Below are 13,241 nucleotides of genomic sequence, written 5' to 3'. Positions count from 1 at the left end.
CTTTCTACACAATTGAATTTAAAAATCGACAGGGGATTCTTACTCCTCCTAGGCACCCGATCGCACCTCTGGTATACCAAGGGGTCCGTTTTTTGCGTTATGAGATTGATCACTGTTTATTATCTTCACTTTTCATGAAACGGTCTTAAATTTTGTTTTGGGTTACAATTCGACACGTTAATTAATATGCTACATTCAAATGCAAAATTATTTTTGATCTTCTATACCATTTTCATAACTCTTGACTCAATGAATAAGTTGTGTCATATATCATTTTAAGGATAAAAAAATGGCAGTAAATTAGTCAGAAGTTGTGCCTCATTCCAAACTTCTTGAAAATTAATGAAATCTTGATTTTGCTTCATATCTAATTTACTTTGTTTGAAACTTACATCACACATGTGCATATTACAGGAAAGTGACCCTGGCTAAACAATTTCAGACTCTTTTCACGAGAATTCCTCTAACGAGGAAATATTTTAAAGGAGAATCTAATAGACCTAAGAATTTCATCACTACTTTAGATAAACATTCGCAGGAAGAAAATTGAGTCCTGGTAAATATTGCAGAAACCACTACGACAATGGATATACACAAATATCCAAGGCCATAATATTGACATTACACCACATTATTCACTGATGTACAACATTGGGACAAGTTGTCTATTTATTTATAGGTGTTTGTATCCCATTCTAAAATTATCCACTCACATCAATGCCACAAGCAGCAAGTACAATAGCATATGTTTTCCTCAAGTTGGTGGTAGTCAGGGTTCTGAGTGCCAACGCCGACTGTGTCACGGGATCTCCTCTTTAATGTCATATACTAAAGACTTCTAATTCCGGGCGCGTATGAAAGAAATAGTCCTTACCTACGTTAAAAGTCTTAGGATACACACACCAGTGGGATACACCCCTGAACCAGCCCCCCCCCCCCCCCCGCCCCCCCCCCCCCATTACAAAGCGAATCGGCTTACTGGTCAGCATATTGTTGTGTACTTTTTACAAAGAAAACAGACGACGATGACCCTCTGTTAAAGAGTTATGAGGAAATGCATTTAAACTGACTTTGAGGCTGGAAATTACTTACTACCACTACGTTCATCCGTGATGGTACATGTACTAGTCGAATAGATGTGTGGTAGGGGTAAAGGTAGCTGAGAAAAGTTGTGGTTCGGCTTGGAGACTCACGACACTCAGTTGACAGATACAAAAGCTCTGCAAAAGGTTAAGAGATGGAACCGTGATTAATATGAAAAATCCAATAAATAATACAGAATTGAGAGCAGGGGAAAGGCTGACACTTGAAAATAACAAATGGTATCAGGTGCCTAGAAGGGGTAAACATTCCCTGTTAACCAGTCACACCCCTTGTGAGCCCTCTATCTTGATCAGATAAATGGAGTAATCCGTAATCAAAATAAGTAGGTAGAGAACAGCCAAACAGTTGGTATGAAACATCATTCTACCTAATGTAAGGTTGTGTTCACAAATAAGATTAAAACTACTATAGTATTTAGAAATGCTGATTTCAAACAAGACTGTTGAATCCCCTGTGATACCAATTTACTTGTCGGTATCCTGCTTCAGTTTCACAAATTGATAATACGCAGAACATGCTCTTGCGTATTGAATCACCTGAGAGACATAAACACCACATGCAGGTGATAATGGAATATTTCTACGTTGATATAGGAAGTTGATGATGGAGAAGCTAAAGTCATCCTGATTGTCGATAATTTACCATTAACGTTTATCTCGCTATCTACACTGTTTTCATACTATATCCTGCTTCCTGATGCTATCCTGCTACTGACACAATTCTGGTATCTACACTATCTTAATATTATCCTCCTTCCTACACTGTACTGCTTCCTACAATATCCTGTTACCTACACTACTAGCTACATGCACCTAAACCTACACTATTCTGATACTATGCTGCTTCCTAAACTACTAGCTACATGCACCTAAACCTACACTATTCTAATATTATGCTGCTTCCTACACTACTACTTACATTCACCTAAACCTACACTATTCTGATAATGTGTTGCTTCCTACAATACGCTGTTGCCTACACTACTAGCTACATGCACCTAAACCTACACTATTCTGATAATGTGTTGCTTCCTACAATACCCTGTTGCCTACACTACTAGCTACATGCACCTAAACCTACACTATTCTGATAATATGCTGCTTCCTACACAACCCTACCTCCTACATCCTCCTCCTCCCGATACTAATAAACAAGGTATGCAGAAATTGTGAATTGTCTGTTATGAAGAAAATTCAAAGAAAACTCCAGTAAATCTTTGTAAAGTGTAAAAAGACCCCCCCCCCAAAAAAAAAAAAACAACAACAAAGACTGAGATGGTTTCGTGTGTTTAATAGTCATTTCTTACTGGCAGCGATAAGATTAATAAACATTGGGTGTTTTACATACCGTTATTTTCTCCAGTTTGATCAATGTTTAAACCCTGTGGTAGTGTTATAACTTTTCATTTTATATCAAAGTAATTCGTAATCTATTGACAACAAACATATAATGACGTCATACCGAAGCGCATATTTGTCATATCGTTAAGATACAAAATGGTTTCATGTAAACACTCAAATAATTCTAAAATAAATATCAGTCACAATTCCACTCACCATTGCTTTCATAGAGTGATTGTGTTACGATCAGTATTCTTCTGAAATGTGTGTGTGTGGGAGGGGGGCACTAGCATTGCCCTTCTCCAGGAGAACGGGGTGGGCGGTTAAATCTTTTTGTCTTGGGGTAGGAGAATCCATCTTTAGAGTTATAATTGGTCACCCTTTTCATGTACTAAAGTACTTATTTCATATTGGGAATCATATCTTGACTATAGCTGTTCCTTGCGGTGGAACACACATTATGAAGGCAAAATTATCATTACTCCAGTCTGTCACAAAAACTTTAAATGTATCAATCATTCGTAAACTAGTACTTCTAATTCTGACAAACAGATTACACAACCATAATTCGGGTATACTGTGTGAGCGATGCTTGAATTGGAATGGCATCATGACAAAAGTGTAGTAGTTTACTATTTTTACATACTAAAAGTTGAAACTTTAACAATTATTATATTTGAGGAAATCAGATCGTCAAATGATTATCAATGCTACTAAATAATGCAGGACATTTCTTTTTTACCTTTTAATGTGAAATATTATTTTTAAATCGATTAGGGCGCAATACAAATTTTAGTATACTGTATTTTATGAATCATATGAAAAATAAAAGTAACGCAAGATAATCGAGAATAACACGGCAACATGTATTTCACGTGCACGAATGAAGATTACGAACAGTGATCAATCTCATAAGTCCTGTAAAGAATACAGAATTAAGAGAAGGGCAGATACGCATCAAATGTAGTTTAACGAAAGGACAGCTGTTCAAAATGTTAGTATATTACAATTTCACGTCTGTATGTAGTATTTGTAGTGATTGAAATTTAAGTATATCCTGTTTATAGGTAATTTACTTCCTCATTGTATACATTAAAGGTCGAGTTATATTGAAAACTTCCTTAAAATATCAATTGATAATTTTTATCAAGTGATTGAATAATGCCGTGTTTTCCGATTGGCTGACATCCAGCAAGGTCAAGGAGCTCATCCCTGTAGGTCCAAGGTCTCATGATTATTCCCTCGCATGTTTTATGGTTTTACACAGAAATCGAAGATGTTTCGGGAAAGTAACCATTACTTTTGGTCATAGAATTTTTATGTTTAAAATATAAAGTAAGTACATGTACTATCGTCCAATAACAGCGTGTCACTTCGCTTCTCCAGTGAGACGTCAAACAATATGTACAACCAATCGCTTAATCGTGTCTGCAAATTTGTGAGGCTAGGTTTCTCAGATTTCAATGAAACAAGTTTTACCTTTGTTTTCAGTGACTAATCATTTTGAAAGAATGACCTCGCGTGGCCATCCAAACTCACTTTGATTACACCATAGGGCTAACCAATGCAATGAGTAAAACTTGCCTGCTCGATCACGCGCTGTTACTGGAACGATAGAATCTCGCTTTTAAAAGGAGGTATACTACACCAGAGAAATTTGATATATGGATGAAAAGTGGAAGAAATGTACAACAATATTTTGAAATTGAAAACTTTCAAATTTACTTTATTTAGTCAAAAAATGCAGTTTTAGTTGAAAGCAATCTGAAAAAAATTTAAAACCCCTTCTGGACTCCAACCCACGATCTACAGTTCAGGAGTCCACGTGCTAACGTACTGTGCTACTCAGTTAGGCGATATTTTTTTAATGAATAGACAAATATTGCTGGTATTTGTATTTTTATCCATGTTTTAAAATAAAGTCAACTATTATGACGATTGTTGAGTACTCCTTAAGGAGGTACTCTACATCGTCAAAATGGTCGACTTCCCTTTAAAACAGATGAAAATATATAAATATTCAATTAAAATAGCAGCGCCAAGCTGAGTAGCTCAGTAGATTAACACGTCGACAATTAATAAGAGAGAGAAAAATAAAACACTTCGACTACTGAGCTGTAAATCACAGGCACCCGAAGTGTGAATAGCTTGTGTAGATCTTGTTTAAGTACCCCCCCCCCCTCCCCCGGAATGAAATTACATGTATACATAAATTAGTATCTCACAAGTGGTCATCTCTAAAGCTTACTAAGATACAAACTGACTATTCAGAACGACTTATGAAGGTGATCGGTGGGGAAATAACATATTTTTGGATACATTTTTGGTTCTGTATAAAATAATTTCATTCGGGGGGAGGGGCGTATGTATGTACACAAGATCTTTACAAACTATCCACACTTCAGGTGCCTGTGCTGTAGATCGCAGGTTCCAGTCCAGCAGAGGTTTCAAACTCTTTTTCAGATTGCTTTCTACTAAAACTGCATTTATTGACTATATAAAGTAAATTTGACAATTTTGATTTCAAAATATCGTTGTACATATCCTTCACTTTTCATCCATATCAAAGTTCCCTAGTGTAGCATACATCCTTAACAAAAGTTCAAAAGTACGATGTACAATTCCGGAGGAAACGCGGAAACGATGGCAATCATTTTATTCTGTCAAAGTTCAAAGTTTGAATCTGTGGATCATATACAATCTTGTTTCAAAAAGTCAAATATGATGGACTTCGTAACTTTTCGTGGTATGTACATCTTGATGTTTCATATTTTAGAGCTGTGGAACGAAAATGATAACCAAAAACAAAAACACAATAAGTGGAAAGTGGAAAGTTATTGTCAATTAGAATCCCCAACTCATCCCTTATCTGCTTATCAGAAATCCACAGCCCATCAATCTGCAGAAAGTGGAAGCAAACTTGATTTGTAATTCTACAATATGCAACTGCACACAACAAATCAGCTGAATATCATATATGTATATTTGCAAGTCTGGCAGAAAAGAGATCCGAAAAATATATGATGGGTGGAAATTTTCAAAGTTGGTTTGTCGCGGCTATTTGTTTTACGTCCTATTCAAGGTTCATTAACGTGCTACACCTGCCGCGACACGGGATCACCTCCGTTTTTAATGTCAAATCCGAAAAACCCGTGATCGCTTCTAAATGCCCATCGTCGGAAACCCACTGTCGGTCGCTCTACGTTTACATCCCGTGGGACACAACGCCGATATTTTCGCTGGAAGGTGTGTCTCGGCTTCTATATGCGATTGGTCGCTTTACCATTCCTTATTGCGATATTCCAATGAAAAAAGCCCCTTATTTCCAATGTTAGGGAAACATGTATATATATATATATATATACATACTGTATATATATATATATATATACACAGAATTTAAAATATAAACAAGAAATGACTTTAAAACATGTATGGGACATAAACATGCATCATTTAAATGATAGTAGTGCCTGACAAATTTCAAAATATTGAGCAGACAATATCTTCCTATGTCCAGAGTGGATTGACCATATGACCTAACAATCAATAGAGGTCATCTACTCCTTAAAATGTACCAGAGTACCAAGTTCGGTGTAAATTAAGCAAATGATTTTTAATATATAGGAGACAATATATTACTATGTCAAGTTTAACCCTTGACCTTTGACCAGGTGACTTCAAAATCAATAGGGGTCATCTACTCCTTAAAATGTACCAGTGTACTAAGTTTGATGTCTGTCAAGCAGGGTTCTCAAGGTATTGAGCAAACAGTATATTCCCTATGTCCAGTTTAACCCTTGACCTTTGACCAGGTGACTCAAAAATCAATAGGGGTCATCTACTCCTTAAAATGTACCAGTGTACCAAATTTAGTGTCAATCAAGCAAATGATTGATTGATTGATTGTATCTTGCTTAACATCTCACTCGAGAATTTTTCATTCATACGGAGACGTCACCAAGACCGGTGAAGGGTTTCAAATTTAGGCCTATGCTCGGCACTTAGGGCCATTGAGCAGTGAGGGTTCTTTAGCGTGCCACACCTACTGTGACACGGGGAATCCGTTTTTAAGGTCATCTCTGAGGACCAGTGACATTCACACCTGATGCCGAGCGTTTGGCGATGGGACTGTCACTACCTGTTTTAACGACTTCGGTCTGTCACGGCCGAAATTCGAACCCCGGCCTCCCGCATGTGGGGCGAACGTTCTAACCTCTCGACCACCGTGGCGGTATCAAGCAAATGATTCTTAAAATATAGGAAACAATATATTACTATGTCAAGTTTAACCCTTGACCTTTGACCAGGTGACTTCAAAATCAATAGGGGCCATCTACTCCTTAAAATGTACTAGTGTACTTAGTTTGATGTCTGTCAAGCAGGGTTCTCAAGATATTGAGCAGACAGTACATTCCTATGTCCAGTTTAACCCTTGACCTTTGACCAGGTGACTCAAAAATCATTAGGGTCATCTACTTCATAAGATGTACCAAGTTTGTTGTCTGTCAAGCAAAGAATTTTCAAGATATTGAGCAGACAGTATATTCCTATGTTCAGTTTGACCCTTGACCTGATAATCAATAGGGGTCATCTTCTCCTGAAGATGTACATGTACCAAGTTTGATGTCAATCAAGCAAAGGGTTCTCAAGATAATGAGCAGACAGTGTCTTTCTAAGTTCAGAGTAGATTGACCCTTGACCTTTTGACCTGAAAATCAATAGGTGTTCTCTTCTACTCGAAACCAACCCTCATATCAAATATCACTGCGATGAATGAAGTGAATGGTTCTCAAGATATTGAGCAAACATCTGGTCTACCGACTGACCGACATACCTTCCAACAGGTGCAAAGCAATATGCCCCTCTTCTTTGAAGGGGACATAAATATTACATTAATTGATGTCCATTACATAGGCAGTTTAATTCCCAAGTGAATCTTTGAATATATGTCTTTCCTTTAAGGGGCAACTCAACAAATGGAGCTGAACCATTCCGTCATTGGTATGAAAAGTTGGGTGAAGTCCGTAGCTTGGTAGATTGCCCCATCATTTTGTTGACTGTTACGCAAATATGGCTGCAGAGGGAGTTGCAAAAAACATTTTGTATGACAGCCTCTTTAGAAATTGTTCAAAACCCAGACAGGGAGAATATTGAGTTATTTTTACAGCGTATCAAATACACCGTCCCAGTGGAAGATACTTTTTATTTTATTTTTTAATGTTACTACTGAAAGAAAAAAAAAACCAACAGCATTGTGAACAATATTTAATTTTTTGTCCTGCTATTAGTACTTGCAGCAAATTGTATAAAATATTCAGAATTAAGTTCAAAGAAAATGTTGAATTGCTTGATCATATTGAAATGTATCACTCAAAGACTCCAGATGATGTTAAGCAGTTAGTAACAGATGACATGGGAAATGAAAAAGGAATAATTAGAATTCTTATTGGTACTAGTGCAGCTGGCATAGGTGTAAATTTTAAGGGTGTTCAATATACAATAAATTATGGATGCCCCACAGATATGGATTCATTTGTACAGCAGTATGGTAGGGCAGGTAAAGATGGTGGTTATTCAGTGTTCATGTTAATTTATACAAAGTGAGATGTAAAACTAATAGACAGTGACATGAAATTGTACATTGAAAATGAAACCAGTTGTCGTCGTGAAATCATTTTGTCTTGTTACAAGAGTAAGCCATAGCTTAACAGAGACTTGCATATGTTTTGTGATGTGTGTGCAAAAAAATGTCAAGTGAAAGATTGTGAAAACTGTAAACAAGGAATACATCCATATTATGAAAGTGAGCATCCTACATTTTCATCACACTCAAGCAGTCATGATGAGGGTGATACAGGTCTCTTCTCAGATTCTGATTTTAACTGATATTTATGTTCAGTATATATAACTGAAATTATTATGTCTCCCCTTTTTCAGGAGGAGATATACATGTATTTCTGTCTGTCCGTCTGTTACAAAATCTTGTGAATGCTTCTCCTCCTGTATGGCTTATCGGATAGATTTGAAACTTTGTACAATGCTTCATTGCCATTTGTTGATGTGCATATTGTTGAGACAGGAGGATCCAATTATTTTCCTAAAAGTTATAGTGGATCTTAAAGAGGGGTGGAGGATATAAAATAGCATGTGAACACATCTCCTATATGGTTTATCTGATAGATTTGGAACTTTGTACAATGCTTCATTGCCATATTGGTGGGACAGGAGGATCCAATTATTTTCCAAACAGTTACAGTGGATCAAAAAGGGGTGGAGGATGTAAAATAACTTGTGAACACTTCTCCTATGTGGCTTATCTAATAGATTTGGGACTTTGAACAATGCTTCATTGCCATTTGTTGATGTGCATATTGTTGGGACAGGAGGATCCAATTATTTTCCTAAAAGTTATAGTGGATCTTAAAGAGGGTGGAGGATGTAAAATAGCATGTGAACACTTCTCCTACATGTATGTGGCTTATCAGAGTTCATTATGTCTATGTTCTTGCTCATGCTTTCTCCTCCAAACCATGTAGTACATTAAGGGGAGGAGGTTTGATTTGGAGTCTTCTGATTTGGGGAGCCGGGGAGACATTTGTTATTCATAAAAACAATCTCTAGTTGTTAAACAATTAATACATTCATTCTAACTCTTATTGCATAAGAACACTTCACGCCATTCACAGCTCTACCAAATTTAGTCTCTTACAAGTAAATATGAAAGCAACCTGTGAATGTGGCAATCTATAATTGTACATGCACTATAGTGTCTGCATGTTGAGTTGTGCTAACTGTTGTAAATGTCTGTATAAGATCTTCAGGTTTGATATGGTACTGTACACAATCCAATCAAAATGATATTGGTACTGAAAAGTTGAGATTTTCAAATATATTGCTTGCAATTTGCAATTATTTATAAAGGACTAATGAAATCCCAATACACTATGTCACCCAAGTGCCCTCTTAATATGTACAATGTATTGTGTATAAAAAATAAATAGTTCATACAGTTTACAACTTGTCTTTATATACTATAACATTGGAAACAGTGACTCATTAAATGAGCATCTTGATAAAATCATTTACAGGAACTACAAGTAAGAGGTATATGTAAATATGACAGTTTTGAGATAAGAGCTCTTCTTTGTAGGAGGTACATGTATTATCATTATACATGTACCTCAGTATGAGAATTCTATGCGACGCGTAATCTGATTGGTCTAGACAGTCACGTGCCAGGGAAGACAAAACTTCATATCTCCCTCTCAAACATCATATCTCCCTATCATATTTCCCCTTGGGCAGCTTTGTGCATTTTCCATAAATTTAACGTCAAAGTAGACGAAGTGTATTATGACGTCACAATAAGTCCGAGTCATTCTACTTTCAGAGTTCGTAAGGCACAAAATATGCGGGTCTCTGATATACAGTTTTAAAATCGACTGATTTTGGTTGATATAAAAACATGCAAGTAAATCAGTATTCAAGGAGAATGGAAATACAAAAACTGGTTATCATATCACTGTTTCGCTGTTTGTACCTTCTATATATACGTTGACGGCGCAATGTTACTGTTAGGGCGATCTCAGCTACAAACATGTACGATGTATAGATGAGTAAACTCCAATCTCAAATACAATTTTGTGGTCTTGCTTTGTTTCGGTATAATAAACAATTTATTGCATGAATGTTCGGGAGATATGAAGATTTATTCACCCAAGAAAAATCATATTCCCCTCGGGCGTTGAATGATTTTTCTTGGGTGAATAAATCTTCATATCTCCCTCACTATCATGCAATAAATGTATAGTGGAACTTTGAATCCCAAAGTAGAACAGCGTGAACCTGTCAGTAAGGAAGACGATAAAATGTATCAAAAGTGGCTTCTCTTGAAATATGTAAATGCAGGAAATTCAAAGTACTATCTAAAAAAATGTTTTACTAAAGTGGAAACATAGAAACAATGTCATATTTGCAAGTAATATCCTGGATATACACCAACGACCAATGAAATAGCATGATAAAATAAGACTCCATGTATTTCATTACTCCCTGAATACATGTACTCATCACTTGCATGTACTTAGTTTGTGTATCAATCAAATTCGGGTGATGAAACTGCGTATGAGAAACTTACTGAGCACATTCACTTATGTAGTGATGAATATTTGTCCCACTCCCCAATGTAAACAAACTGTTTTGCACCCTACTATGTACGAAAGTTCTTTAAAGGGAAATAACTTAGACGTATCTCGAAACCGGCGTATTGCATTGTATAATATAATAAATAAGCAATCTACTCAAAATGAGACATGTCACATGACCAAACAGGAAAGTAAAAATTTCACATATACACTGCAGCAATCTCTTTCTGTTCATTTATCCATTCATGCAGCTTTGGAACATCCGTTCAGTGAATAGGGTCTTTGAAGTTCGAAAAGCTATCCCAGCAGACACTGCTGACTGGTCCTTCACTCCTTATGGATTTAACCATGGCTTCAATGTCTTTAGATTTGTCTACGTCTGTCCTCTTCATTGCCTCAATCTGAACATCATCTGCACTAAGATCAGCCAACTGAGTCCTGGAGATTTAGATATTTTACTTAATTTGTAATACATATAAATTTGTTTTCAAATCTGCAGTTTTAAAAAACAAGAGACCCACAGGCCTTAACAGTCACCTGAGTACCATGGCCCATACATAGACCTGTCAGGGAGTCTCATATTCTGGAGTCTTTTGTGCACGGCTTTATGATCTTTATGAATATGCACACAATATTATCTCTGTAATTTTGGTAAACAGCTGTATCCTCTCCTCTATATGTTTATTCATCTTTGAATTCATTGAATATCAGCAGAACAAAATATTTTTAAGCATTATATACTCTTATGACTATATGGTCAAGTTAAAGCCCCCCCCCCCCCCCCCCCCCCCCTTCAAGTTTCAAATGACCTGACCAATAAAGCCATGATTGATTGATTGATTGATTGTATATTATTGTTTAATGCTCCATTTGAGAATTTTTTACTCCTATAAAGATGTCACCTAGAGGCTGAACCCATGATTTTTGGCCCAACCCATGAGGCCCTGGGGGAGCTAAGATCATAAGTTTTAAAATTTATATTCCTCTATCCTAAAGAAGCTTCACACCAAAAATGGTAACAATTAGCCTTGTACTTTTCGAGACATTTAACATGTAAAATTGTTAACAGACGACGACAGACAAAGAACAACAGCAATAGGCCACTTGAGTGACTCCAGTCACCTAAAATTTCAATGCAATGATTTATCTTTAATGTCCATCATAAGAAACCATATACTTTAAATAACTAATTTTCCAAAAGAATTTTTTATACATGCAAGTTTGTAAATATATATATGGAGATGTACACATATCATAATAACTTGCCTCAATTCCAGAACACCTGTCCATGAATCTAAACCTAGTGTCTTGAGAATATTACTTGCAGCATCTGCAATCCAATCGGACTTGGCTTTTTCATCCATCAAAGAGAACAATGAGCGATTTACAGGTTCTGATGTTATTTCATCAAAGTCCATATTGTCCATAAAAGCTGAAATGATGTATGCGTCTGTGACATCATGAATGAACTGGTGATTAGATCTAAAAAGAAATTGGTACATATAACATTTACTGTACATCACTGTATTTTCATGACATCTTATTTTCAAGAGATAGTGATTTGGTATTTATATTAAAATTTTGCAGTACACATTTACATTACCAATTTACATGGTGTTTTCTTTTTCTCAATCTATGCACACACACCCCCCAATAAAACAAACATGTACAATGACTATTACCGAAAGTTATTAATAACTTCCTTGGGTCCTGACACTGATCTTCTGTTAATGACATTTCTCAACTTGTAGAGTGACCCATGATCGGAGGTACTGGTGTTGTTGTAGAAAAGTTGATATATACTCTGAAAATATAATTATAAAAAATATAGACACATGTACTGTACACTGTATGTTGTATGTGCAAATATACAAAATCATGTGACTTTGCATAAAATTGATTTCATTAAAATAATTATTCATATGGTACTAAATAATGTTTATAAATACATGGAAATATTTGGAAATCATTAGCCTTACATTATTTTCAACAAAATTCTGAGAGTTGTAATTATTCAGAATGGATAAATGAATTCGGAACGGATATATGCAAATTTCATTTCAAGACATAAATATCAACCTGGAAACTGCCTGTATCCTCCCATGTAAGAAAAAATATAAAATCTTAACAAAAGAACCCAAAATTCAATACAGGTCAGAAAATGGAAATAAAAAAATATGCAAAACAAGAGGCCTATAGGCTGTAATGATCACCTGAGTACAATAGCCCTGCACCTATCTGTCAGGGAGTCTCCTATTTGCATAAATCCTCATTCTGGAATCTCCAGGGGTCAGGAAAATTATAATTTTGGTACACAGTTTTCAGCTCTTTCTACATAAGCATAAATTTCTCATTCAATTACACTAGAGAGAAGGACAATGGTTTGAAGCATTTAAATTCCCCCCCTCCAACAACCCACCCCCATCCTGCCTGAACTCCTCTAGGGATTATGAAACCTATAATTTTGTTACACAGCTTTATTCTCTTAAGAGGATAACTTAATGGTCTTTCTTAATGTCTATAATATTTCATTTACATTCAGTAAGTAAGAAGATTTTTTAACATTAAAGCATTTTCACTGCATGACCATTTTGACCTACCCTGGAGCCAGAACCCCTACCTCAGGTGTAATAAAATTTATAATTATGGT

General features: G+C 36.0%; 1 pseudogene; it reads right to left on the bottom strand.

Annotated features, from left to right (window-relative positions):
• Window positions 1–12,963: 12,963 nt before the first annotated feature.
• Window positions 12,964–13,241, bottom strand: part of LOC130047633 (uncharacterized) — a 2,788-nt pseudogene continuing 2,510 nt past the window's right edge.

This window comes from Ostrea edulis, chromosome 1, assembly GCF_947568905.1.
Source record: "Ostrea edulis chromosome 1, xbOstEdul1.1, whole genome shotgun sequence".
In the NCBI taxonomy this organism is placed as follows: domain Eukaryota; kingdom Metazoa; phylum Mollusca; class Bivalvia; order Ostreida; family Ostreidae; genus Ostrea; species Ostrea edulis.
This window is presented reverse-complemented; position numbering and strand designations above follow the sequence as displayed.